Source organism: Oncorhynchus masou, chromosome 25 (assembly GCF_036934945.1).
Source record: "Oncorhynchus masou masou isolate Uvic2021 chromosome 25, UVic_Omas_1.1, whole genome shotgun sequence".
Taxonomy (NCBI): Eukaryota; Metazoa; Chordata; class Actinopteri; order Salmoniformes; family Salmonidae; genus Oncorhynchus; species Oncorhynchus masou.
The window spans coordinates 48,211,278-48,237,959 of record NC_088236.1 but is presented as its reverse complement, the minus strand read 5'-3'; the positions used below and the strand labels follow the sequence as shown (position 1 = coordinate 48,237,959).

At 41.0% G+C, this 26,682-nt stretch overlaps 1 protein-coding gene across 4 annotated transcripts in view; it reads right to left on the bottom strand.

Annotated features, from left to right (window-relative positions):
• Nucleotides 1–26,682, bottom strand: part of LOC135514426 (SH2B adapter protein 3-like) — a 55,044-nt gene that overhangs the window by 13,911 nt on the left and 14,451 nt on the right. The gene's annotated exons all lie outside the window — the stretch shown is intronic.

Genomic DNA, 26,682 nt, shown 5'->3' with positions numbered 1-26,682 from the left:
AGTTTGCTGCACTGAAAGTAAAGGGGCTGAATAATTTTGCACGCCCAATTTTTCAGTTTTTGATTTGTTAAATTTTTTTGAAATATCCAATAAATGTCATTCCACTTCATGATTGTGTCCCACTTGTTGTTGATTCTTCACAAAAAATAGTTTTATATCTTTTTGTTTGAAGCCTGAAATGTGGCAAAAGGTCGCAAAGTTCAAGGGGGCCGAATACTTTCGCAAGGCACTGTAGATGTTCAAAAAAGCCACATCAGCAGCTTATGTGTGTGGAGGCCTAGTTATGCTAAAAGTGTTTGTTAATTAACGGTCAATTACCATGAGACCAGTGGACTTTTGCATGACAATAACCCGCTGGGGGAAAAAAAATCACGACAGCCACAGCCCTAAATCTGGTGATGTTTTGTTTGACCACTAGAGAGTGAATTGCTTTCATGGAGGACTGGCTTAACTTGTGAAGATCACCACACAATTGCTTTTCATCATGAGCAAAAGCTATTGGTTTTCAATCCAACATTGCAAAGAAAATATTGTGATCCATAATTTAATCAACACAAGAGACCAGCAAAATGTATAGAAGGATGTGGCAGTAGCAGGAACAGCAGCATCTAGTGTGAAAGTTTGCAGTAATTCATGGTAAATAAAGCAAGCAACTTCAACAGCTCATTTCTCTCAACAGGGGAAAAAAAAGCATCACCAGATTCACAGGGAATACATTACAAAGGATGAAGAAGCAATACTTCAATATGCAGATTCATAACAAGGCCTTGTCAGACATACTGAACTGAATACTGTGTAGTGGTTGATGGGTAGGATGTGTGGGTGGCTTTTCACTATTTTATTGGATTTCTCATGTCTTATGCAAATCAGATGTTTGGTACTATACTTCTTGAATATTATGTTAATCTTATAAATTAAAAGGGCTAATTTGGGTACAATCATGAAGCTTAATTTCTCATATCTAAATGAATGTTCAATAAAACAATTTAGCAGGAATGCTAATATTATCGGTTTCTAAATACAGAAACGATTTCAGAACAATCAGAGATGGTAAGGGTCATGGCATGCTAGCGTAAAGAAAAACTCCAGAACTCTTCAACCTTTAATACAAACAGGAAAGAACACCAGAGAGGCTACATGTGACTGATGTATTAAGAGTACGTGACAGGAAGGCTTTGTGAGGGTGATGACATTAGAAGCCGGTGAGCACTTGAAAACGAATCTATGCACAAGGACGACTCAACAATTTCCACTGAACAGCATCACTCTTACCGTGGAATTGCCCTTACTGTAGCTGTCTACTTTGAAATGCCAGACATCATCTCCTCGATTGTAAACATGACGCATCGAAACGGTTTGTCCGTTTCCAAGCTTGTTTAGTACATTTTTGTGTACTTCATAAGGTATGCTCTGAGCCTGTGAAGCCACAAGTGATGAGGAAATAGAACATGGTGTAGGCAGTAAGAGATGTGACACAAATCAAGAATTTGATGCGAAGCAGAAATTACTGGGTGACAACAGCGAACAGCACACATGCAGAACGGGGGTCTCATGCTACTCAGTCAGCGCCCATCCCAACCACATTGCACATCAGAGATCAGCTGCGTACCAAAACAGTGGTGGGGTGCCTTTTATTGCTGTTTGAACTGCAGAAAGCCACTCAATATGACGCTGAGAGACAAGTGAGTGCACGTCGGCCTTTCACATCTGTCTTTCAGCTTCAGTCACACACAAACATAACATTTGATATTGTGGTTTGAGGAAATTGCCAATTTAACCCAGACACGTGGCAAAGCAAATACTCACACGATCACATTCACAAACCCAAACATGCATGAGTTAGACTACATAATAAGCCTATGCCCATATAGGCCTACTTCATCTACACATTCACAAACAAACTTAGGCTACACATACTGTATGCACAGGCTTCAACTTACAAGAAAACACAAAAAAAGTGTTGTTAAGGTCTACAGCTGACACCATTGTGCACTTAAAGGGATAGTTCACCCAAATACAAACCGACAGAAACTGCTTACGGGGTAAGGAAACCAACGTACAAGGTACGACAGTAATCCATGCTTTGGTTTAGTTTCCCTGGTGGTGGCTGGCACTGTTTCCAAACGCCAACATTTTAGCACAAATCCCATTCAAGTCATGGGACCAATATTTGAAATCTAAAAAAACAACAATATTCAAATCATCTACAAAGGGACTTTGGTGAGCTTCACAATAAATTTGAGATACTTTCTGATGATTCGGACATGCGCAGAAAATGCTTATACTGGTCCCATGACTCGTATGGGATTTGTGTTACAAATGCTAAAAGTTTAGCATTTAGAAAACAGTGGCAGCAGGGAAACTAAACTAAAGCACGTATTGCTGTCATCACACTTTGTCCATAGACTAAGATTCTTGTTTGTAATGAAAATCACTATATCAAATAAATGCAATGTAATACACTAGGAAACCAAAATGTAATTTTGTAATTTGGGTGAACTATCCCTTTAAACAAAGACATATTGGTTGTTCAGACCCACCCCCACAGTCATACTGAACCAGAGAGGAGACACAGGAAGTTCGGGGTCCCCTAGCGCCTCCCAGGGTCCCATTCTCAGGCCGTCTCCATGACAACACCCCCTCACCCAGAATTCCGCTATCCCCTAAGAGGCTCAAGACCGCTGTCACTGTCCACCCAGGGCAGGACTCCAAGCCTGCTTTGCTCTAACATTCCGCTGACACTGGGGTTGTCGTCATCATCAGAACTGTCTCTAGAGACGTTCCAAAAGTTCCCCTCCGCTATTAGTACACACACACACACAATACAAGGGGATTTGATTTTCATATGCCACATTTGATTTAGATTTAATTCGGTTGACAAACTCATTAGGTTAGGTTATTGAGAATTTGGTAGTTCACGTTTAGAATAGGTCCTTTACCACATCCACCCATGTCCTCCGGTACACTAGGCTATGTGCTTGCTAATCAGCTTCAGCATGGATGCTTTGCATTCTTCATGGTGAAGCAGGTTTTCAAACCCTACATCCTCAGAAGTGTCACAGAAAAGAGTGCTGTTCTCTGGAGTCTCTAAAGGGAACAGCAGCGAATAGAATGGTGATAAAGCTCTCAATCAGATCTAGCGAGATATGACATCAGCAAGGATGTGGGGACAGCGGGGCCGAGGTAAAACTGAGAAATGACAGGTTTCTAGGAAACATTTCAGAGACACCGACATTCAATGTGTGCCAGGGAAACAAAGTGACAGAGGTCAACAGAAATGAATAGACCCTATTTTTCTATTAGAATTTGTGTCAAGTATCTCCAAATTAAATGGTAATAATAGATATTACAGCGCATTAAAGGTTCTACACATAGGATTTTCTAGAAGTTTTGCATTGTAATTTCAGAAAATGTCCAGAATATATCTGCCGCTAATAGTGGAATGATAGTGTATCACCGTACTACTTACCCACCAGTGTTGTGATTGGCTATGATATTCGCCTATTGATTTCTCACGCAGGACCGGCATCTGTTGTCACACTGGGAAACCAGTTGTGACTTTGTGGCTACGTATCTAGTGGAAAACGCTCTGTCATTTCCTGGTTGCTAAAATTCTACACTGCTCGCTCAATTTCAGTTTATGTAAGAAAACAAGCTCTTTATTATGTAGGAAATCATTGTGCCATCTAAATTGCTGTGAAATATTGTTTAATAAGATGAAATACAATTTCTACACCAGTGGTTTTGGTCCACCAGCTTCAAACAGTTGTAAAAACTATATTTTTTGTTGTGCTACTGTGTAGAAAGAAGAACATTTATGAATTCAGTGTATTGCTAGTAGTTTTAAATATTGTCCAGGTCTAGGTTTATATGATCAGGACTATTTTCTAAGTAAGAGAACATTAAAAATTGAACCTGTCTTCTCTTGAGATTAAAGCCTTATTTATAGTTATACTGCAAGATATGAAGTGTCACAATGATGTTTGTTTTTCAAATTATGTATTTCATTGAAACAGAAATATGAAGTAAATGGTCCACATTATTATAAAAAATAAGTACCTTTTTTTGTGATTTTATAACAGAACATTGCATTTGGTTGTTTTTTAAATTCCACAACAATGCTTAAACCCCATCAGGAGAACACTGGGAAAAATCTGAGAAATGCTGATTTTTGGGTGTAGTTACCCTTTAATTCAAGTGCACACCTAGCCAGAGGTTGTTTTTTAGCAGTGTTTTTGTAGCACTCTTGATCGTAGAGTTTGCAAAACAAGTACCCACTGGATTGATGAAAATAATCATAATATTCTGCCAGGTAACCATAGGATACTTTGTAGTTAACATTTCATTGAGAAGGTTTTTTGAAAGCCTTTCCATCTACCAGAAGACTGTTTGACTTAGCATCATCGCTACACAAAGTGATAGACGCTCGCACCGTACACAGACAGGCGTTCTCGTTGTCTCTTCAGAAAGTTGCAGGAAATATCCATCTTGGGCAAATTAAATAATTTTCAATACATTTAGTTGTTCCTAGTGATTATTCACCATCTTCATTAGGTGTTTTCATAATTTATCTACAGAATCACCAAAAAGTCGAGGCCTAACAGTAGCCTATACAATTTAAGGAGACAAATGAACGGCTTTCTCACCGATGCGATAGTCTACGCTGACTGACGAGAAGTGTCACTCACTTTAGCGTCATGGTCTGGCAAGCCACCAACATCCTAGGAAAGGAAACCTGGGAAATCCTTTGTGGATTTCGACTCATCGTTACCACTTACATTACTTACATGGGGCGAGCAAATTCACGAGGATCATGCTCTCTCCATCAGTGTAAAGAAATTTGACTGCACAGTATAGCTACACAGTATAATGACGAGATACTCATGTCGCCGCCCTAACAATAGGAGTTGTTGTCCCAAAGGCGGGAAGGCAGGTGAGAAATTTAGGTCCAAAATAAGCCCATAGAAATGCTTGGGCTTATTTTGGACAGAGTGAAACCTTCCTCTCTGCAGTGTTTCCCTGTCATTGCTCGCTTTAATAGATCACCAGAAGATGCATTTCGTTCATTCTAGCGGGAGAGGACTCGACGTACTAGTGAATTTAAACTTTTAAATGAAAAGTAGCCTGAAGTGGTAAATGAAGCCGGCTGAAAATGAGTCTGTAACCGATGGATTTGAAAAACAGTGTGTGTGTGTGTGTGATATATATATAGATATATATATATATATATATATATATATATATATATATATATATATATATATCAAGGTTATTATTAGTAAACAAAAACTTAAAATAAGATCTAAGATTGTTTTTCCAATTTAGTAAACTGAAATAAAAACTATAGGCTAATGAAACTGACTGCAAAACTATATATATTTTTTTTTTCTATGTGGCAAAAATCAAATGGGTTTAATCAAGCTTTTTATCAAATGGGCTTTTCTAGCTTCTGAATCTGGCATGTAAAATGCTGCCAGTCGACGGCAATGTTTCAAATAGGCCCATCTTGTGCAATATTATCATTAGCTATCAGAAGCTAACAGGGAATAAACCTTATATGGGATTATTGAGTGATACAGCTATTATTTTAGTTTTACAATCCAGTCAGGATTCGCCTCCTGGTATCATATGAACACACATAAGACTTGGAACATTTTTAGAATTACAGGAAATGTGCTTTGAAAATGCACATTTTTCTCTCTGCCAACAAGAAGGGTGTTTGGGGTCTCATGGGTTGCGAAGGTGGGCGTTTGTTACTATGCCGATACATAATGCATCCAGACTTTTGTCACATAGGAAATTTGTATTACAGGACCATCTGAAATTGTATATGAGTACCCCTGCTATAGGCCTAGAACACATAAATAGCTCCAAGCCTCCCATGCATAAGGCTACTTTCTGCTGTCAGACTCTGCATGCTCATGGTGCTGACATCGCTGGTCCAAATGGAAGCTAATAGCAGTAGCTCATGGATGTGCATTTCAACAATACTGTGTAACTCCGGTAATGGATTTCGCCTTTGAGTTGTCTCGCTGAAATTGTCTTACTCTTTCAAATGACTGCTTGACTTGTTGCTCGGTCCACACAGCAGACATTGTGGGCAAGGTTAGGAATGCTGTGTTGCATGTGTAGAGCTATATTTTTGTGGCGTCATTACTACATCTACCTAGGTAGGTACCTAGGTAGGTATGCACGTCAGCTTTGACATCGGTTTTGCACGTCGGCTTTAAACTAGACAGACATCGGGCCGATGCTAATGTTGGCATTTTTAGCTAATCTCGTCCGATTCCGATATGCTTACTGATATATTGTGCATCCCTAATTACCATGGGCTGCTCATTTCTATTTCTCAATGGTACCCGTATCCAGGGTAGATAAAGCACAGTTCTATTGGGCCTCCCGAGTGGCGCAGCGGTCTAAGGCATTACTACAGACCCGGGTTCATTCCCGGGCTGTGCCACAACCGGTCGTGGCCAGGAAGTCCAACAGGACGGCGCACAATTGGCCCAGCGTCATCCAGGTTAGGGGAGGGTTTAAAATACAATTTAAAAAAGCACTAAGTATTTCTTTTAAGACGTTGCTGCTCGTGATGTAATTTATAAAATGTTTTATACTTGCTTTTAAAACAACCTAGGTTGGGGTTGTAAATAACTGTTATTTATTATGCGCAACTTGTTTAAAATCCTTCACTATTTCAGCAGGGTTCTCTACCTCGTTAGGTTTAGTGTTCTCCACTACAAGCACATCATGTGTGGATATCTTTGCGTGGGGATTAGCAGTTTCCTTGTTCTATAAGAAAACGAGGGTGGGTTCTCTTTTTCATACCAGGCTTCAGAGTATTGTTTTGTTTTTGTTTTTAATTCTTCAACTTTTTTTATTTTATTTGCTATTTTTGGAAACATTTTTATTGGATCAGTTATTCTTGTAATATGGCATCTATCCTTTCCCCACCTGACTCTACAAGGCCAGGCCTTAACCTCATGAGGTACAACTGGAGGGACACTTTTGCTAGCTGGAATGTTAAAATCTTTAAAATCACATAGTGAAACGTAAAAGGGTTCTTTCTCAATCATATCACCTTAAAGTAGATGTCTCCTGAAGAAAGATGATATCTCTGCACTTTCGACCACTCTCTTTTAAAAGGAGGGTGGATCGGTCAATCATATCATTCCAATTTTCATTCTAAAACTAGAGTCACCATTTTAATTAGTAAAAACATACCATTCGTAATGTCAAGTGTAGAGGCAGACTCAGCAGGCAGTCTCATTATTGTAGTAGGAAGACTGTATAATACACCTGTTATCTTAGCTAACATTTATGCACCAAACAGTTAACTCGGGACAAATGCATTTTCTTCTCGATTACCAAATATGGACACACACCACCTAATACTGGGTGGTGATATAAATTGTCGCCCAATCTTGATCATAGCTCTCCTAAGGTATCATCTTCATCAAACACAGTATCCACAAATTAGCCATTTCTTAAAACACGGCATATCTGATGCTTAGCGTTTCCACAATCCCATAGCAAGGGAGTATTATTTTTTCTCACCAGTTCATAAGACCTTTCATGTATAGACTAATTTTTCCTAGACAATAGATTTCTGCCACTTATCACTGAGTGTGATTACCAAGCTAAAGTCATTTCGGGTCATTCTCCCCTTACTATGAAACTACTTCTACTTATTTCACTCCTGCAATCAGAAGAAACCTTGGTTGTTTTTATTTCATCTTAAATTGAGCTATTTCTCAAGCTTAATCAAACCCATGGAATGTCTCCTACAACAGTATGGGAAGCAATGAAGGCTTATCTAAGGGGACAAATTATTTCGTACAGTGCGATTAAGGAAGTGCAATATTCAACGCCTAGGAGAATTGACAAAGAAATATTGGATTTGGATATGGCATATTCCCACTCTCCATCTGCAGATTTACTAAAACAATGTTTGACAGAGTTGGATCTTCTTTCAACTCGACAAGCTGAAAATCAAATTAGTAAATCTTGATACAAAACTTATGAACATGGAGAGAAATCAGGGAAAATACTCGCACACCAGCTGCAAATCAAACTATATCTGAGATAACTGACAAGCTGAAAAGATGCTCGACTATGCATATAATTGACAGCTTTGGAAAGAAAAAAAACTCTGACGTTTCCAAAATTGCAAAGATATTGTCTGTGAGTGCCACAGAACTAATGCTACAGGCAAAACCAAGTAGAAATTTCATACTGGAAATGGCCCAGATTTTGAATGCGCTGTGTTCCAATGTCTCCTTATATGGCTGTGAATGCGCAAGGAATGAGCCTGCACTTTGTCGTTTCCCCAAGGTGTCTGCAGCATTGTGACATATTTGTAGGCATATCATTGGAAGATTGACCATAAGAGACTACATTTACCAGGTGTCCGCTTGGTGTCCTCCGTTGAAATTATTGAACACTTCTTTGGGCAGAAGAATTAACAATGAAAATGAATGTATTACCTACATTTTTATACTTATTTCAATGTATTCCTATCGTTCTGACAATTTTTTCTCCATAGATAAACTGATATCTGCTTTTATCTGGAACAAGAAAAACCCTTGGATACGTAAGAGCGTATTGCAGAGATCTCGCTCTCAGGGTGGTCTAGCGCCTCTGAACTTTCAATACTATTGCTGGGCAGCTAATATTAGAATCATTCTATATTGGCTGACAGAAATCCCAGATGTTACAGGCCTGAAATGAATGACCTTGGAAATCTCATCCTGTGGCCCCGCTGCCTTACTCTGCTCAAAACTTGCATTAGCTGAGCCTGTTTCCAAATACACTAAAAACCCTATTTCTCAAAATAATCTGGAAACAGGTCAGGCGATTGTTTGGTCACAGGGAATTTTTTAAAAATCTGCTCCATTATTAAAGAACCATACGTTCTCTCCATAATTATTAGACCGGTCATTTCATATCTGGGATGGGAAAGGGATCTCCTCACTGAACAACTTGTACATTGATATGACTTTTGCATCTTTTGATAAGTTACTACAAAAGTTTGATATTCCTAGATCCCATTTCTTTAGATACAAAACTATGCAATTGTAGGCCTCTTCATACTCTAGTCACTTCCCTTCACGCCCACCTTTCCCCCCTTCTAGATTCTATTTTAAAGTGAACCATTATATCTACACATTATTGAAGTCGCACAATCTGGATTCCCTTAACTCTCCCGAGCCCTCTTTCGGCTAGGGAGCATTATTTTCACATTCGGATGAAAAGCGTGCCCAGAGTAAACTGCTACTCAGGCCCAGGAGCGAAGACATGCATAGTATTAGTAGATTTGGATAGAAAACACTCTGAAGTTTCTAAAACTGTTTGAAAGATGTCGGTGAGTATAACAGAACTCATATGGCAGGCAAAAACATGAGGAAAATCCAACCAGGAAGTGGGAAATCTGAGGTTTGTAGTTTTTCTAATGATTGCCTATCCAATATACAGTGTAAATTGTCAGATTGCACTTCCTAAGGCTTCCATTAGATGTCAGTCTTTAGAACGCTGTTTCAGGCTTCTATTGTGAAAGGGGAGAGAATAGGACCACTCACAGTAGGTGCCTCAGCTGAAAGCCTTTAGTTGTTGATCGCGCACGGCCGTAAGCGCGAGCTCCGTTCCCTTTCCTTTCTAATGAAAAAGGAATTGTCCGGTTGAAACATTGATTATATACATCTTTTGACATGTTTCTACGAACTGTAATGGAACTTTTTTGACTTTGTCTGGACTTTGTGCTCGCGCCTTGTGCATTTGGATTAGTGAACTAAACGCGCAAACAAAAAGGAGGTATTTGGACATAAATATGGACTGTATCGAACAAAACAAACATTTATTGTGGAACTGGGATTCCTGGGAGTGCATTCCAATGAATATCAAAGGCAAGTGAATATTTATAACGCTATTTCTGACATTTGTTGACTCAGATTATCACAGGGTAGGACCGGGGATTAGTAAACCAACCCCCCCCCCCTCCCCCAGCCGCAGGACGATGCTGACCAGAGGGATGGCCCCAGGGACGAGGAGCGGGCTGGGTGGCAAAGATGGAAATCACAGATGATGTTGGGATCCAGAATGTCCTCCACCAGAACCCAACACCATTCCTCTGGTCCGTACCCCTCCCATTCCACCAGGTACTGGAGCTAACCCCCACAATGTCAGGAGTCCAGTTGGGATCTGACGACATAGGAGGGACCTCCCTCGACGTCCAGAGGTGTCGGAGGGGTGTCGTGGGGGACAGCATCAGCCAAGGGACCAGGAACCAACGGCCTGAGAAGGGAGACATGAAAAGAAGGTGAGATACCGTAGTCACCGGGAAGCTCTAACCCTATACGTCACCTCGTTGACCCTCCGAAGAACCTTGAACAGCCCCAAAAACTGGGGGCTCAGCTTCTTGCAAGGCTGGCGAAGTGAGAGATTCCTGGTAGAGAACCATACACGATCCCCAGGATGGAACACGGGAGTCTCGCTGCAGTGGCGGTCTGCCTGCGCCTTCGGACGGTGGACGGCACGCTAGAGTCTCACGTGAGCGTCACTCCACACTTCTGCGCGCCTGAAACACTCATCCACTGCAGGAGCTTCGGCTGGCAAAGGGTCCACGGAGCCAGAGCCGGCGGCAAACCCAGAACACACAGAAAGGGAGTCAGCCCGGTGGAGGAGTGACAAAACAAATTCTGGGCGTACTTCGCCCATGGAAGGAATCTGGCCTACTCTTCCTGCCAGTACTGGCAGTGACTCCTCAGGAACCTTCCCAGCTCCTGGTTCATCCTCTCCACCTGCCCGTTAGACTGAGGCCTATACCCGGAAGTGAGGCGGACCATGACCCTGAGCTTCGCCATAAAGGCTCTCCATACAGTGATGTGAATCGGGGGCCACAGTCGGAGACAATGTCCACTGGAAGGCCATAATGCCAGAAGACCTGCTGGAACAATATCTCAGCAACCTGAATAGCAGTAGGAAGACCGGAGAGAGGGATGAAACGACAGGATTTAGAAAATCTATCCACCAAAATGAGGGGAGATCCGTGACAAATTCAATGGATAGACCAATAATGCTGAGGCATGGGAAAGAGTTTCTGGTTTGCTGGTTGAAGCACATACGGAACAGGAGTTGACGCTGTGAATAATGTCCTGCAGTAAAGATAGGCCACCAGTACTTCTCGGAAATAGAAATACCTGGATGTCCAGCGACAACAGCTGTGTGCACCCAGGTCAGCAGCCGATCCCTTATCCCCGTAGGAACGTAGATGCGCTCATGAGGACAGGTAGTGGGTGCGGGCTCTCTCCAGAGCCTGGCAAATGTGCACATCTGCATCCCAGACCACAGGGGCTACGACTCGAGAGGAAGGGATTATGGGTTAATTCAGGACAGGACCCTCTCCCGAGTCGTAGAGACAGGACAAGGCATTGGCTTTGGTGTTCTTTGAACCTGGGGGAATAGGTCAGCGTGAAGTCAAATCTCGTAACGAAAAGGGCCCACCTTGCTTGGCGCGGACTCAGCCTCCTCGTTGTCCGTATGTACTCCAGGTTCTGATGGTCAGTGAGGATGACGTCCTCAAGCCAGTGTCTCCACTTCTCTAACTTTACCACCAAGAGCACTCGATCACCAACGTTGTAATTCCTCTCAGCAGGGGACAGATTCTTAGAGTAATCCCCACACGGTACAATTTTTGTTATAACCTTGTCATTCAAACAAAACTGACCCCACTCCCACCACAGAAGCATCCACCGCCACAAAGGGTATCGTGGGATCTGTATGTTTCAGCAACGGGCAGAGGTGAAATGTCCCTTCAGTAGGCGGAAGGCCTCGTCAGCTGATGGACTCCACACCAGCCTACAGGGACCACTCGAGGAGAGAGGTGAGAGAAGCGGCAATGGAGATAAAGTTACTGATGAAACGACAGTTGGCAAACCCCAAAAACCGTTGTAACTCCTTTATGGTGGTTGGGACTGGTCATGACCTGACTGCATCTACCTTCTTGACGTCCATCTTCACCCCCTGCGGGCTGATTTGGTAGCCGAGGAAGGAGACAGCCTCCAGATGAAACTGGCACTTCTCCGTCTTGACAAACGGTAGTTAGCCAGGAGGCGTTCCAGGACTATTCGGACGTGAGCGATGTGATCCTCCAAGGTAGCCAAGTAGACCAGGATATCGTCAATATGCACAACCACCTGCAGTCCAAGAATGTACCGGGAACACCTTGTTGACGAATGCCTGGAACACTGATGGAGCATTGGCTAAGTCAAATAGCATCACCAAGTACTGATAGTGATCAGACATCATGCTAAAAGCTTTCTTCCATTCATCCCCCTCCCAGATGCAGATGACATGCCCCGATGAGCTGTTCGATGGCTGCCGTCACCAAAGGGAGAGGGTACTTGGTGGTGATATCATTGAGTCCTCTGTAGTCAATACATAGGTGTAACACTCCATCCTTCTCAGTCACAAAGAAGAAGCCTGCAGATGCAGTGGACGTGCAGATGAATCATTGTTGGAGTGCATCATGGAACACAGAAGTAATACTGCCTGGGGAATGAACCTAGGTTCCATATAAAGGAGAGGTGAGTGCTGTCCAGGTGTGCATCATGATGAACCACAGCTGAGTGTAATGTTTCGTGGTTAGTAAACCAGCTACGTCGAATGCCGGAGGGGAGGAGCGGGGAGTACATGACAGCAGCTCCTTCTACTTTATTCATGTTTTGAACCCAAAATGGACAGATTTCTAAATTTAATAAATGCCTATAACATTCTGCCTTTATTGTATTATTTTGGAAGGATAACTTCAGGTCTGTTGGCACATCCGGTGAAAAGGTCCCAGAAATATAAATATTTAACATTAATTAAATATATCAAAATAAGGTCAACTTCCTGTTAATCCAGCCGCTGTGTCAGATTTCAAAAAGGCTTTATGGCGAAAGCACACCATGCAATTATCTGAGGACAGCGCCCACATACAAAAACCTTTAAAACATTTTTCAACCAGGCAGGAGTGACACGAAAGTCAGAGATAGCTAAATAATAAATGCCTTACCTTTGAAGATCTTCGTCTGTTGGCACTCCAAAAGGTCCCAGTTACATTACAAATGGTCCTTTTGTTCGATAAAGTCGTTCTTTATATCCATTAAAAAAAAAACTCAGTTTAGCTGTGTAATTCATTCAATAATCCACCGGTTTCCCTTCTTCAAAATGCATACAAAATGAATCCCAAACGTTACCAATAAACTTAGCCAAACAACATTTATAAAATCAAAACTCATGTACCCTAACACATAAATAAACGATACAATTTAAGACGGAGAATAGTATGTTCATTACCGGAGATAAATAACAAAGCATGCGCTTTCACTCACACGCATGGAAACACTACAGCCAAAATGGGAGCCACTTAGAAAAACTACAACTTCTATCTCATTTTTCCAAAAACCAGCCTGAAACTCTTTAAAGACTGTTGACATCGAGTGGAAGCCCTAGGAACTGCAATCTGGGAGGAGTTCGCCTCATAATAAACATGAAAGCCATTGGAAACAGTGGAAGGCTGATTTTTTTGTGGGATGGTTTATCCTCAGGGTTTCGCCTGCCATATCAGTTGTGTTATACTCAGACATAATTTTAACAGTTTTAAAGTTTCTAAAGAGTGGTTTCTACCATACATGCATATCCTAGCTTCTGGGTCTGAGTAACAGGTAGTTTACTTTGTGCACGCTTTTCATCCGGACGTGAAAATACTGACCCCTACCCAAGAGAGGTTAAACAGTTCTATGGGCAACATGCTGGCATTTAAGTGGAAGGATGGTTTCGTCCTACTTTTAACCATTTGAAAAGTAAGCTATACAACATCTCAAGCTAGAGAAAATACACTACTCCATCCTATCCTTTGTAGGAGACAAGGACCCAGCTAACTCCATAAACCAACCCAAATTAGAATGTATAATTTTTTAACTTTTTGAATAATATTATTTTTACTATTTGATAATATTGCTCATTGTATATCATGCCTCATTTAAGTCTGATTTTGGGTTGGTGCTCTGTTAGAGCATGGGAGGGGGTTGGGGTGGGTTTGATTTAATATGCACTCAAATAGCGAATGGAGACCACTTTAGCGCATGTTAATTTTTCACTCATGTTGGGTAGGCTACTCCGGTTATTTTGCTATGTGACATTCCTCCCAACCTCTGTATGCCATGGGCTCTCCAACCCTGTTCCTGCAGCCACAAGTGTTTGGGCAAGTGAAATCTGTTCGGGAACATCAAAAGTAACATGTTTTCACAACTAAACATATTTCAACTATTGAAAGCCCCTCTCTCTGCGCACTGGAAAATGGAAAAGAGAGAGGGAAGAAGATGGAAATGCATGGTGGTAAGATTCTGTAGCTAAAGCTAATATGTCAGCCTATTAACTACGTTACTATTCTATTCAAAAAGCAAATACAAATTCACTATAATTATAGGCTAACTGTACCAAAAAATATAAATTTAAAAAAATGTTTCTGCCATGTGTAATATGCGGTAGGCTGTGCTTTGTATAACGGGACAATCATTTTAATTACGTTTTTTGGGCTTGGACTTATATAGGCCTATGCATATACAATGCATTCAAACAAAGTACTGAGTAAAGAGTGAATAGATATGTAAATATGATTTCAGTTTTTTACTTTTAATATATTTGCTAAAATAAAAACTGTTTTTGCTTTGTTATTATGTGATATTGTGTGCAGATTGATGAGGTGAAAAACAATTTAATCAATAAAATAAAATCAGGCTGTAACGTAACAAAATCTGGAAAAAGTAAAGGGGTCTGAATACTTTCCGAATGCACTTTAGCGTATGCATAAGCTCTAATATGCATGTGTTAGGTTATGAAACAACATCCAAAATGACCATGTTGAACATCTTTCTTCAAATTGATCAATCACAGTGATGTGAGTTTCAACTGCATTTGGATTTATGACAGAGTGGTTAGAGGGATAATAAAGCACTGAGTACCAGGCCATTAGAGAACTGATGATCGTTAGAGGTGTCCAGAGTGCACAAGAGTAGATTATCGTGACTCAACACGTAGAACATGATGGGAGCTAACATGATGCAGCCCGACTCCCAGTGCAGGCTAGCTTGCTTCACGAGCCATTGTTTACAGATGCCTGATAGCCTGACGTCCTTGATCAATGAAATCTTAACTATTCGGTTTCATCAAAATAAAGTTTCCAGTACTACGGAGGCATAATCAGTATCTTTTAGGAAAAATACTTACGATTCTACGTGTTGAATGTGTCCTTCACTGTTAAATAAGCATTTAAAACCCATTTTCTGTCTGTAGAAGTGGGAGATTACCTTGTACCTTACTCTCACATGACTGGGTGGTCTAGAAGGGACTACAAAGGCAACCCACAGGCATAAAATGGGAGACCCTGGATAAAAACATGTTTTAAAATGCTCGTTTGATAGTGAAGGACACATTCAACATGTCAAATCGTTCCTAGAGATATGGGATATGCCCCTGTTGACTGGAAACTATATTTTGGTGAAAGCGAATAGTTTTGATTTTGTTGCTCAAGGACACCAGCCCACGGAAGCTTCCGCAACAAGCCGTCGAAACAATGGCGCAACAGGCTAGCACGTGTAAGTGGAGCAGGCACAGTGCGCGTTATAACAACGAACAAGGGGTCGGCTGCACTGATATAGACTGTCTGGATCCGTGAGACACATGACATAAGTAAAGAAATGAACACAAATTCTAGTACCAGACCATTTATGTTCTAGTATCGAAAAAAATAGACGTTTTGGTATACCGTGCAACACTAGTTCGCTGATGTGTGTGTGTTGTGGGCAACAATGCTCATCGCTCTGTGATGGACCTGTAACCACAGTGCTAGTGCACGTGATCTTGCAGAGTTGCCTGTGGAAAGCCCCTAAGGAGAGCTTTGTCTCTCATCTAGCCTACCTCTGTCTCTGCAACCCCTTTCCTCTGCTCCCTCAGTCTCTGGTCATTTTCTCTCTTTTAAAATCACCTTTCCCCTATCACTCTGTCTATGCCTCCCCTCTCTTTGGCTGTGTTCCCCTACCCCCCTGTGTGTGTGACACATGGTACTGTGTGTGGTTTACAGTCTTTAGCCTGTACACAAGATGAGAGGACCCGTGTGATTGACTGATCTGCCTGAATAGCTTTTTACAGAGCCAGGGCCAGTGTACACAGACCAACTGACAGACAGAGCCAGAAACACCACCACTAAGCCCCTGAGCCACGAAGGCAGCTTTATCGGTGCTGCACCACTAGGCCTGTTTTGCCGGGGCCAGTCCCTGTTATTTTAGGAGCCCCGGTCAGAGGCCAAAACTGCAGAGCTGTACATGTTTCATTCTGTGCCCAGCAGTGGACAAAGACAAGGGAGAGCAAATGTCTGGAGTGTACACTCAGTCTCCCTCTTTTACCAGTCCTCCTCACCTCTGTTTGCTTCTGTGCTCGCACACATGTATGCACGTGCATATACAAAATGTTGAAAAAGTCAAGGGACCTGAATACTTTCTAAATGTACTGTATAGACCTATAGTAAGATTATTGGTAAGAGAGCAGCGTTTTGGTCCTGAGGTCAGCGCATGGAGAATGGACTGATTTGACCATTTTGGGAAATGGTTTAGCCTGAAAGTGAGACTTAACAAAACAAAAACCTCCACTCACAGTAAGTGTTAAAATGTAATGTATTTTTTTAAAGGAGCAGAGGTCAATCAAATACACATGGTTTTGACATCCGGCATCAGCATTGCCCGTTTACTTGACCGCTGCTGCTTAAAGACATTTAAATACTATTTAATTGACAGCAGGTTTTCCTAGTTTAAAAACACAAAACATACATTATCAAAATGGCAGCTTGGGTGTTATGTGCAAAATTATCAGGATCATTTTACTGCGCTACAATTCTGATAGAAACATGGCACGTTACATTCAGATCTATTTCCACCAGAGGACACTTGCCAGTCTACACTTAAGGAGGCCACTGACACATTTTAAATGGCGGAAAGCCATACATCTCAATAAGCACATTTAAAAGCAACATTAACTAACCACACATTGGCCTTTGCACACAGTCACTGTCGGTGTGTGAACTGTTTCTCTCTCACATGTGGACATACACAATAATATGCATAGTGTCAACTCTCATACAATGGCTAGCCTATGATTCCTTACTAAGCTTGAACAAAAAATGTAATTATAGCACATACAATGAAAATGGTGGCTTTTTAATGAATTCAGGTCTAGTAGGCATATTACTTAGCAGATAATACACTGGCAATGCCTTTATGCCTGCCTGGAACAAGCAAACAAAAGATTATTTTTGCCTACATAATTCTACCATTTCAAGGTTGCCAAATTGCTTAGGGTTTTCGAGAAACAGGACCCTGGTAAGAGAAAGACAGTTGGTTTGATATTGAGACCCGAGTGATGAAAACTGAAACTGCAGTGTCTAGTCACCTCTTTGGATGATTATGAACTCTGTACTAGAGACAGTTTAGTTGGTTTTCATTTGTCTGTGTGCGGTAGGCTAGTAGCAGGTGTTCTGATTTATACATTCCAGAAAATATGGTGTTTGGTTTAGGGATGTTAATGGTTAACAATTAATCAGTTAGCCGCTGAAAATACATTGGACCGGTCATGCTTATCGGTCTATAGGTTAATTTGCATAATTTACTGGAATTAAATTGTCGCATGTGTATTTTCGTTTGTCGCCGTATCTTAATCACATGGTGCACAGCACACAGAGTCTAGTTTGAGGAGCGGAATGGCCTATCACCTATCAGACAGCGCAAGAGCTGCTCCTCAAAAAGCTGGTACTGGAGTGAAACCTGCTTTTATAAACCCAGTCATTGCACAACAAATAACAATTCTAAACGCAATTGCGTGTTCAAACTGTTTTGATGGATACGATTAAAAATACATTATTTTTATTTCGCCATCTCAACACGTAAATAAAAGTGCACCTCCCATTTGAGTGCATAGGCTATAGTCAACAGTAAACATGCAATCAGCGTGCCACCCACCAATACATGTGAGCTTGAAGCAGTATACTTGTTTGAAACCTGAACGTTTTACTTTACCTCAAATAACGAGGAATGTCTTACCTTGCTTGAAATAAGCCGTGCCAAAATCCAACCGTAGAAATTCGCGGCAATTATTTTATAGACTTCCTCATGCCGTTAACCTCTCTAGGGTACGTGAGACGCTCGTCAAGCCAGTGAAATCGCAGGGTGCCAAATTCAAAACAACAGAAATCCCATAATTAAAATTCCTCAAACATACAAGTATTTTACACCCTTTTAAAAGGTACACTTGTTGTGAATCCAGCCACAGGGTCCGATTTCAAAAAGGCTTTACGACGAAAGCACACCAAACGATTATGTTGGGTCAGAACCAAGTCAAAGAAAAACACAGCCATTTTTCCAGCCAAAGAGAGGAGTCACAAAAAGCAGAAATAGAGAAAAAAATGAATCACTAACCTTTGATGATCTTCATCAGATGACACTCATAGGACTTCATGTTACACAATACATGTATGTTTTGTTCCGTAAAGTTCATATTTATATCCAAAAATCAGAGTTTACATTGGCGCGTTATGTTCAGCAGTTCCAAAACATTCGGTAATTTTGCAGAGAGCCACATCAATTTACAGAAATAATCATAATAAACATTGCTGAAAGTGTTATGCATGGAATTTTAGATCCACTTCTCCTTAATGCAACCACTGTCAGATTTTTTTTAAACTTCACAGAAAATCACATCATGCAATAATCTGAGTACAGCGCTCAGAGACCAAAACAACCCAAACAGATATCCGCCATGTTGGAGTCAACATTAGTCAGAAATAGCATTATAAATATTCACTTACCTTTGATGATCTTCATCAGAATGCACTCCCAGGAATCCCAGTTCCACAATAAATGTATGTTTTGTTTGATAATGTCCATCATATGTCCAAATACCTACTTTTTGTTTGCGCGTTTAGCCCAGTAATCCAAATTCATGATGAGCGATCACTAGGTGCAGACAAAGTCAAAAAGTTCCGTTACAGTCCGTAGAAACATGTCAAACGATGTATAGAATCAATCTTTAGGATGTTTTTAACAGATCTTCAATAATTTTCCAACCGGAGAATTCCTGTCTTCAGAAATGCAATGGAACTCAAGCTAACTATCTCGTGAACGCGCGTGGCTCTCTGGCAGACCTCTGACTCATTCCCTTCTCATTCACCCCCACTTCACAGTAGAAGCATCAAACAAGGTTATAAAGACTGTTGACATCTAGTGGAAGCCTTAGGAAGTGCAATGTGACCCCATAGACACTGTATTCGATAGGTGAAGAGTTGAAAAACTACAAACCTCAGATTTCCCACTTCCTGGATGGATTTTTTCTCAGGTTTTTGCCCGCCATATGAGTTCTGGTATACTCACGGACATCATTCAAACATTTTTAGAAACTTCAGAGTGTTTTCTATCCAAATCTACTAATTATATGCATATTCTAGCTTTTATGGCTGAGTAGCAGGCAGTTTAATTTGGGCATGCTTTTCATCCAAAATTCCCAATGCTGCCCCCTAACCTATAGAAGTTAACCAGCATTTCTCCCCTGTTCTATTGGTTTTCATATCAACTTTCTTTTGTTGTCCAAAAGCCAAAAGGCACAATCCTAATCATATTATACATCCATCCTGGTTGTTGCTATTAGATTCCCCCTCTAAATTTTTAACTGCAATTTTTGCAATTTCTCTGTCACATATGGAACCGCTCGCATGAGGGGTGCTGTTTAGAAAGGTGTTTTCCCGCGAATTGCATTTTGGCAAGTGCTTGAAAATGACATTTTATTATTAGCTACTTCATTAAATCAAATCTGATTTGGCACATGCGCCAAATACAACAGCTGTATGTATACCTTACTTACCACCCCTTAACCAACAATGCAGTTAAGAAAAATACCCCCCCAAAAAACATAATAATAAAGTGCGGGGCACCAGTTAGTCGAGGTCATTGAGGTAATATGTACACTACCGTTCAAAAGTTTGGGGTCACTTAGAAATGTCCTTGTTTTTGAAAGAAAAATCAAATTTGAATGGGGAAAAAATTGCTTAACTAGGCAGAACAAATTCTTATTTACAATGACGGCCTAGGAACTGTGGGTTAATGGCCTTGTTCAGGGGCAGAATGACAGATTTTTACCTTGTCAGCTCAGAGATTCCATCCACCAAACTTTCGGTTATTGGCACAACGCTCTAACTACTAGGCTACCTGCCGCCCCAAAATAACATCTCATTGATCAAAAATACAGTGTTGACATTGTTAATGTTGTAAATGACCATTGTAGCTGGAAACGGCTGCTTTTTAATGGAATATCTACCTTGGCGTATAGAGGCCCATTATCAGAAACCATCACTCCTGTGGTCCAATGGCACGTTGTGTTAGCTAATCTAAGTTTATAATTTTAAAAATGCTAATTGTTCATTAGAACACCCTTTTGCAATTATGTTAGAACAGCTGAATACTGTTGTTCTGATTAAATAAGCAATAAAACTGGCCTTCTTTAGACTCATTGAGTATCTGGAGCATCAGCATTTGTGGGTTCGATTACAGGCTCAAAATGGCCAGAAACAAAGTACTTTCTTCTGAAACTCGTCAGTCTATTCTTGTTCTGAGAAATGAAGGCTATCCCATGTGAGAAACTGACGATCTTGTACAACACTGTGTACTACTCCCTTCACGAAACAGAGCAAACAGGCTCTAATTAGAATAGAAAGATGAGTGGGAGGCCCCGGTGCACAACTGAGCAAGATGACAAGTACATTGGAATGTCTGGTTTGAGAAACAGATGCCTCACAAGTCCTCAACTGGCAGCTTCATTAAATAGTACCAGCAAAACATCCGTCTAAATGTCAAAAGTGAAGAGGTGACTCCGAGATGCTGGCCTTCTAGGCAGAGTTGCAAAGAAAAAGCCATATCTCAGACTGGCCAATAAAAAGAAAAGATTAAGATGGGCAAAAGAACACTGACACTGGACAGAGGAAGAAGTGTTATGGACAGACAAAGCTAAGTTTAAGGTGTTCGGATCACAAAGAATAACATTTGTGAGAGACAGAAAAAAATGAAGATGCTGGAGGAGTGCTTGACACCATCTGTCAAGCATGGTCGAGGCAATGGGGTGCTTTGGTGGTGATAAAGTGGAAGATTTGTACAGGGTAAAAGGGATCATGAAAAAGGAAGGCCATCACTCACAGGCATAACCTGTGGACAGAACTTAATTGGAGCCAATTTCCTCCTACAACAGGACCCAAAGCACAGCTCCAAACTATGCAATAACTATTTAGGGAAGAAGCAGTCAGCTGGTATTCTGTCTATAATGGAGTGGCCATCGCAGTCACTGGATCTCAACCCTATTGAGCTGTTGTGGGAGCAGCTAGACAGTATGGTACGTAAGAAGTGCTCATCAAGCCAATCCAACAAGCATGGGGTGAAATCTTCAGATTACCTCAACAAATTGACAACTAGAATGCCAAAGGTCTGCAAGGCTGTAATTGCTGCAAATAGAGGATACTTTGACAAAAGCAAAGTTTGAAGAACACAATTATCATTTCAATAAAAAAAATTATGACCTTGTTAATATCGTAATACCTATTCATTTTGCAACTCATTTTATGTATGTTTTCATGGAAAACAAGGACATTTCTAAGTGACCCCAAAGTTTTGAACAGAAGTGTACATGTAGGTAGAGTTATTAAAGTGACTATGCATAGATAATAACAGAGTAGCAGCAGCAGCAGCATCTTAAAGGGTGGGGGGGGGGGCAATGCAAATAGTCTGGGTAGCCATTTGATTAGATGTTCAGGAGTCATGGCTTGGGGGTAGAATCTGTTTGGAAATCTCTTGGACCTAGACTTGGTGCTCCGGGAACCGCAAGCCTTGCGGTAGCAGAGAGAACAGTCTATGACTAGGGTGTGGAGTCTTTGACCATTTTTAGGGCCTTCCTCTGACACCGCCTGGTATAGAGGTCCTGGATGGCAGGAAGTTTGGCCCCAGTGATGTACTACCCGTATGCACTACCCCCTGTAGTGTCTTGAGATCGGAGGCAGAATAGTTACCATACCAGGCAGTGCTGCAACCCGTCAGGATGCTCTCGACGGTGCAGCTGTAGAACCTTTTGAGGATCTGAGGACCCATGCCAAGTCTCCTGAGGGGGAATAGGTTTTGCCGTGCCCTCTTCACGACTTTCTTGGTGTGCTTGGACCATGTTAGGTTGTTGGTGATGTGGACACCAAGGAACTTTAAGCTTTCAACCTGCTCCACTATAGCCCCGTCGATGAGATTTCATTACAGCATTTGCATGTTCAATAATAGGCTATAGCCTTTAAGACAATAGGCTTGCCATTATTCCATGTTTTCATTAAGCTTTTAATGAAAAATGTCAGTTCCTTGTATGTATGCATAGCATTTTACTGTTTGAGGGGGGGGGAAATACAGTTTATTGATTAGTTAATGAGGGTTGGTTCGTCTGAACCAACATTGACAGAATTTTGCATCCCTAGTTTGGTTATCTATTCTCTTCAAATTGATATATTTTTTTTTTACCAAATAGTCTAGGCCTAGATTGCAATATCATTTCATATAATATCATAAGAACATAAGCATATGGAAATAAGTCTATATTACATTACATCCCAATAATGGATCATTGCAGCATTATATAACTACTATAATAAAATGCAGAAAAACATTTCCCCAATAGCAAATTGTGGAACAATTCCCACTATTTCATGCAAAGTTTGAGTCACTTCACATTCCTAGTTCCATAACGATGTAGTGACTAGGCCTCAACAAGAAACTCACTGGTGTGCATACTGATAGCCTAAGACAGTACAAATTTGCGTAGCTTTAACTTTGATTAAAAAGAACAAGAAGGCAGAGAGGGTTATTCTGAGTACTAAAGCATGTCTTTTTCATCACTCATTACGTTTCCTGTAACTCTTGAGGGCGTCTAATTGAGTGACTGTTTTCACTGGCTTAGGCTACATTTTCAGATTCTTAGTTGTGGTATGCAGTGTGACTGAAATTAACGCTGCATGTTGCTTTGTGAGTTTGAAGTATAGGCCCTAACAAAAAACAGATGGCCGATGAGGTTTGGTAGTATAAAAAGTATTTTCCATTATGGCAATACAGTGGGAAAGTCAACCTGAGCATCCACAAATAAAGTTTTTGAATGAAATCATGGTCAAATGTATCTTTAAAAAAAAGGTATTTTTGTTAGAGTTCAGACTTTATTTGAAATGTTCAGTTGGCAAATTGTAGGAATTTATACCGTTACAGAGTAGGATGTCAAGTCTCAAAAAAGTATTTTCAGTCAATCACATTTCATGGCTTTTAGAAAGGGCTCACAGAACTTGTTTTTCCACACTGTCCCCCAGTGTTAGTTATGAAGATGAGATGTTATTGAAACAACTGGGACAAGCAATGTAACATTCATAAAGTATTTTTAGGAAAAGGTTTTGTCAAAAATGCACCTTACATCAGATCATCTTGAAACTTTCTCTGTAAAGCTAACCTTCTATCAAGGTTTCCTTTTTATAGCGTATTGATATCCGTAACATCCATAAAATCTAGATGTGATGGTTATAGATGCACCGTATATTCGCTTCAGAAGATCGTGAATTCACCACATTGTGTAATTGTTCTGAGATGTATTCTTCAGACTTTCACTGAAGCAATTGTTGACATCTTGAAAATGATGTGTTGTAGCGAAGATTCTCTTAGAAACTATATACTGAAATGCGTTTCTCATACATGGCAGTAATATTTCTTTTGATTTTCCCATGAAGTCAATTGAAGAGGCGCCGAGTTTGAAGGTAGGCCTTGAAATACATCCGCAGGTATACCTCCAATTGACTCAAATGATGTCAATGAGCCTATCAGAAGCTTCTAAGGCCATGACATCATGGTTCTGGAATTTTCCAAGCTGTTTAAAAGCAAAGTCAACTTAGTGTATGTAAACTTCTGACCCAATGGAATAGTGATAGTGAATTAAAAGTGAAATAATCTGTCCATAAACAATTGTTGGAAAGATTACTTGTGTCATGCACAAAGTAGATGTCCTACCAGACTTGCCAAAACAATAGTTTATTAACAAGAAATTTGTGGAGTGGTTGAAAAACGACTTTTAATGAGTCCAACCTAAGTGTATGTAAACTTCCAACTTCAACTGTATATAGACAGGTGTGTGCCTTTCCAAATCATGTCCAATCAATTGAATTTACCACAGGTGGACTAAACATCTCAAGGATGATCAATGGAAACAGCATGCAATTTCGAGTCTCATAGCAAAGGGTCTAAATTCTTATGTAAATAAGGTATCCGTTTATTTTTTTAAATAAATTAATCAAAAATGTATAAAACCTGTTTTTGCTTCATAATTCTGGGGTATTTGTGTAGATTGATGAGGAAAAACATTTAAATCAATTTAAGAATAAGGCTGTAACATAAAATGTGGAAAAAGTTCAGAGATCTGAATACTTTCGAAGCACTGTATGTCAATCTACTATCCCCCATAGTACAAAAAGGTAAACCTATTCTATTCTAAATATAGTCTGGGACAGTTGTGGGATGCGATAGATCCATAGATCCCAAATTAATACAACCACTAGCATCAAAAAAACTTTTTCAAGCAATGTGGCTGACGCAACAGATCAGAACGTTTAGCTTAAAATGTTTATAAACTATTAGGCTATTTATTCACATTATAATCGCAGCAATGCACACATGGTTAGTAGGCTATAAGCACAAAATGTTCCATTAGCACAAAACACCATTGTCAAAAGTGACCGCAAATGCAATTATGCATGTAATGCTTTTAGTTTGAAGATGCATTTATATGGTGAAAATTATCTTCCACAAACTTGAAACTCACGCACTGCATATGTATGCCACTTAGGCTCTACACCCCTTGTAAGGCGGATTAATGAGTTTCAATCAGTTATCGACTTTTGTTTAAATAATATTTGTATCAAAAGCTACATAGGGTGTGCGACTATGATCAGAAATAGGTCGCAGAAAAAGGCTTTGTTTCTTATGCAAGTGATAATATGTATTTCACAACTGATAATATTGTCACCCATTAGACTATTCGTGATTTAATCTTGTCTTTACATATACTAAATAATATAAACTCAGCAAAAAAAAGAAACGTCCCTTTTCAGGAACCTCTCAAAGATAATTCGTAAATATCCAAATAACTTCTCAGATCTTCATTGTATTAATGAACATGCACCTGTGGAACGGTCGTTAAGACACTAAGGTCACAGTTTTTCTTCTTTTTACCTTTATTTAACCAGGCAAGTCAGTTAAGAACAAATTCTTATTTTCAATGACGGCCTAGGAACAGTGGGTCAACTGCCTGTTCAGAGGCAGAACGACAGATTTGTACCTTGTCAGCTCGGGGGTTTGAGCTTGCAACCTTCCGGTCACTAGTCCAACGCTCTAACCACTAGGCTACCCTGCCGCCCCATATATAGGCTCACTAGGCTACCCTGCCGCGTTTTGAAAACTTAAGACACTACAGAGGCCTTTCTACTGACAAACACCAAAAGAAAGATGCCCAGGGTCCCTGCTCATCTGCGTGAACGTGCTTTAGGCATGCTGCAAGGAAGCATGAGGACTGCAGACATGGCCAGGGCAATAAATTGCAATGTCCGTACAGTGAGACACCTAAGACAGCGCTACAGGGAGACAGGACGGACAGCTGATCATCCTCGCAGTGGCAGACCACATGTAACAACACCTGTACAGGATCAGTACATCTGAACATCACACATGCGGGACAGGATGGCAACAACAACTGCCCGAGTTACACCAGGAACGCACACTCTCTCCATCAGTGTTCAGCCTGTCCACAATAGCCTGAGAGAGGCTGGACTGAGGGCTTGTAGGCCTGTTGTAAGGCAGGTCCTCACCAGACATCACCGGCAACAACGTCGCCTACGAGCGCAAACCCACCGTCACAAACCCACCGTCGCTGGACCAGACAGGACTGGCAAAAAGTGTTCTTCACTGACGAGTCATGGTTTTGTCTCACCAGGGGTGATGGTTGGATTTGCGTTTATCGTCGAAGGAATGAGCGTTACACCGAGGTCTGTACTCTGAAGCAGGATCGATTTGGAGGTGAAGGGTCCTTCATGGTCTGGGGCGGTGTGTCACAGCATCATCGGACTGAGCTTGCTGTCATTGCAGGCAATCTCAACACTGTGCGTTACAGGGAAGACATCCTCCTCCCACATATGGTACCTTTCCTGCAGGCTCATCCTGACATGACCCTCCAGCATGACAAGGCCACCAGCCATACTACTCGTTCTGTGCGTAAATGTCAGTGCTCTACCACAGCCAGCGAAGAGCCCGTATCTCAATCCCATTGAGCACGTCTGGGACCTGTTGGATAGGAGGGTGAGGGCTAGAGCCATTCCCCCCAGAAATTTCCGGGAACTTGCAGGTGCCTTGGTGAAAGAGTGGGGTAACATCTCACAGCAAGAACTGGCAAATCTGGTACAGTCCATGAGGAGAAGATGCACTGCAGTACTTAATGCAGCTGGTGGCCATACTATATACTGACTGTTACTTTTGACCCTTTGTTCAGGGACACATTATTCAATTTCAG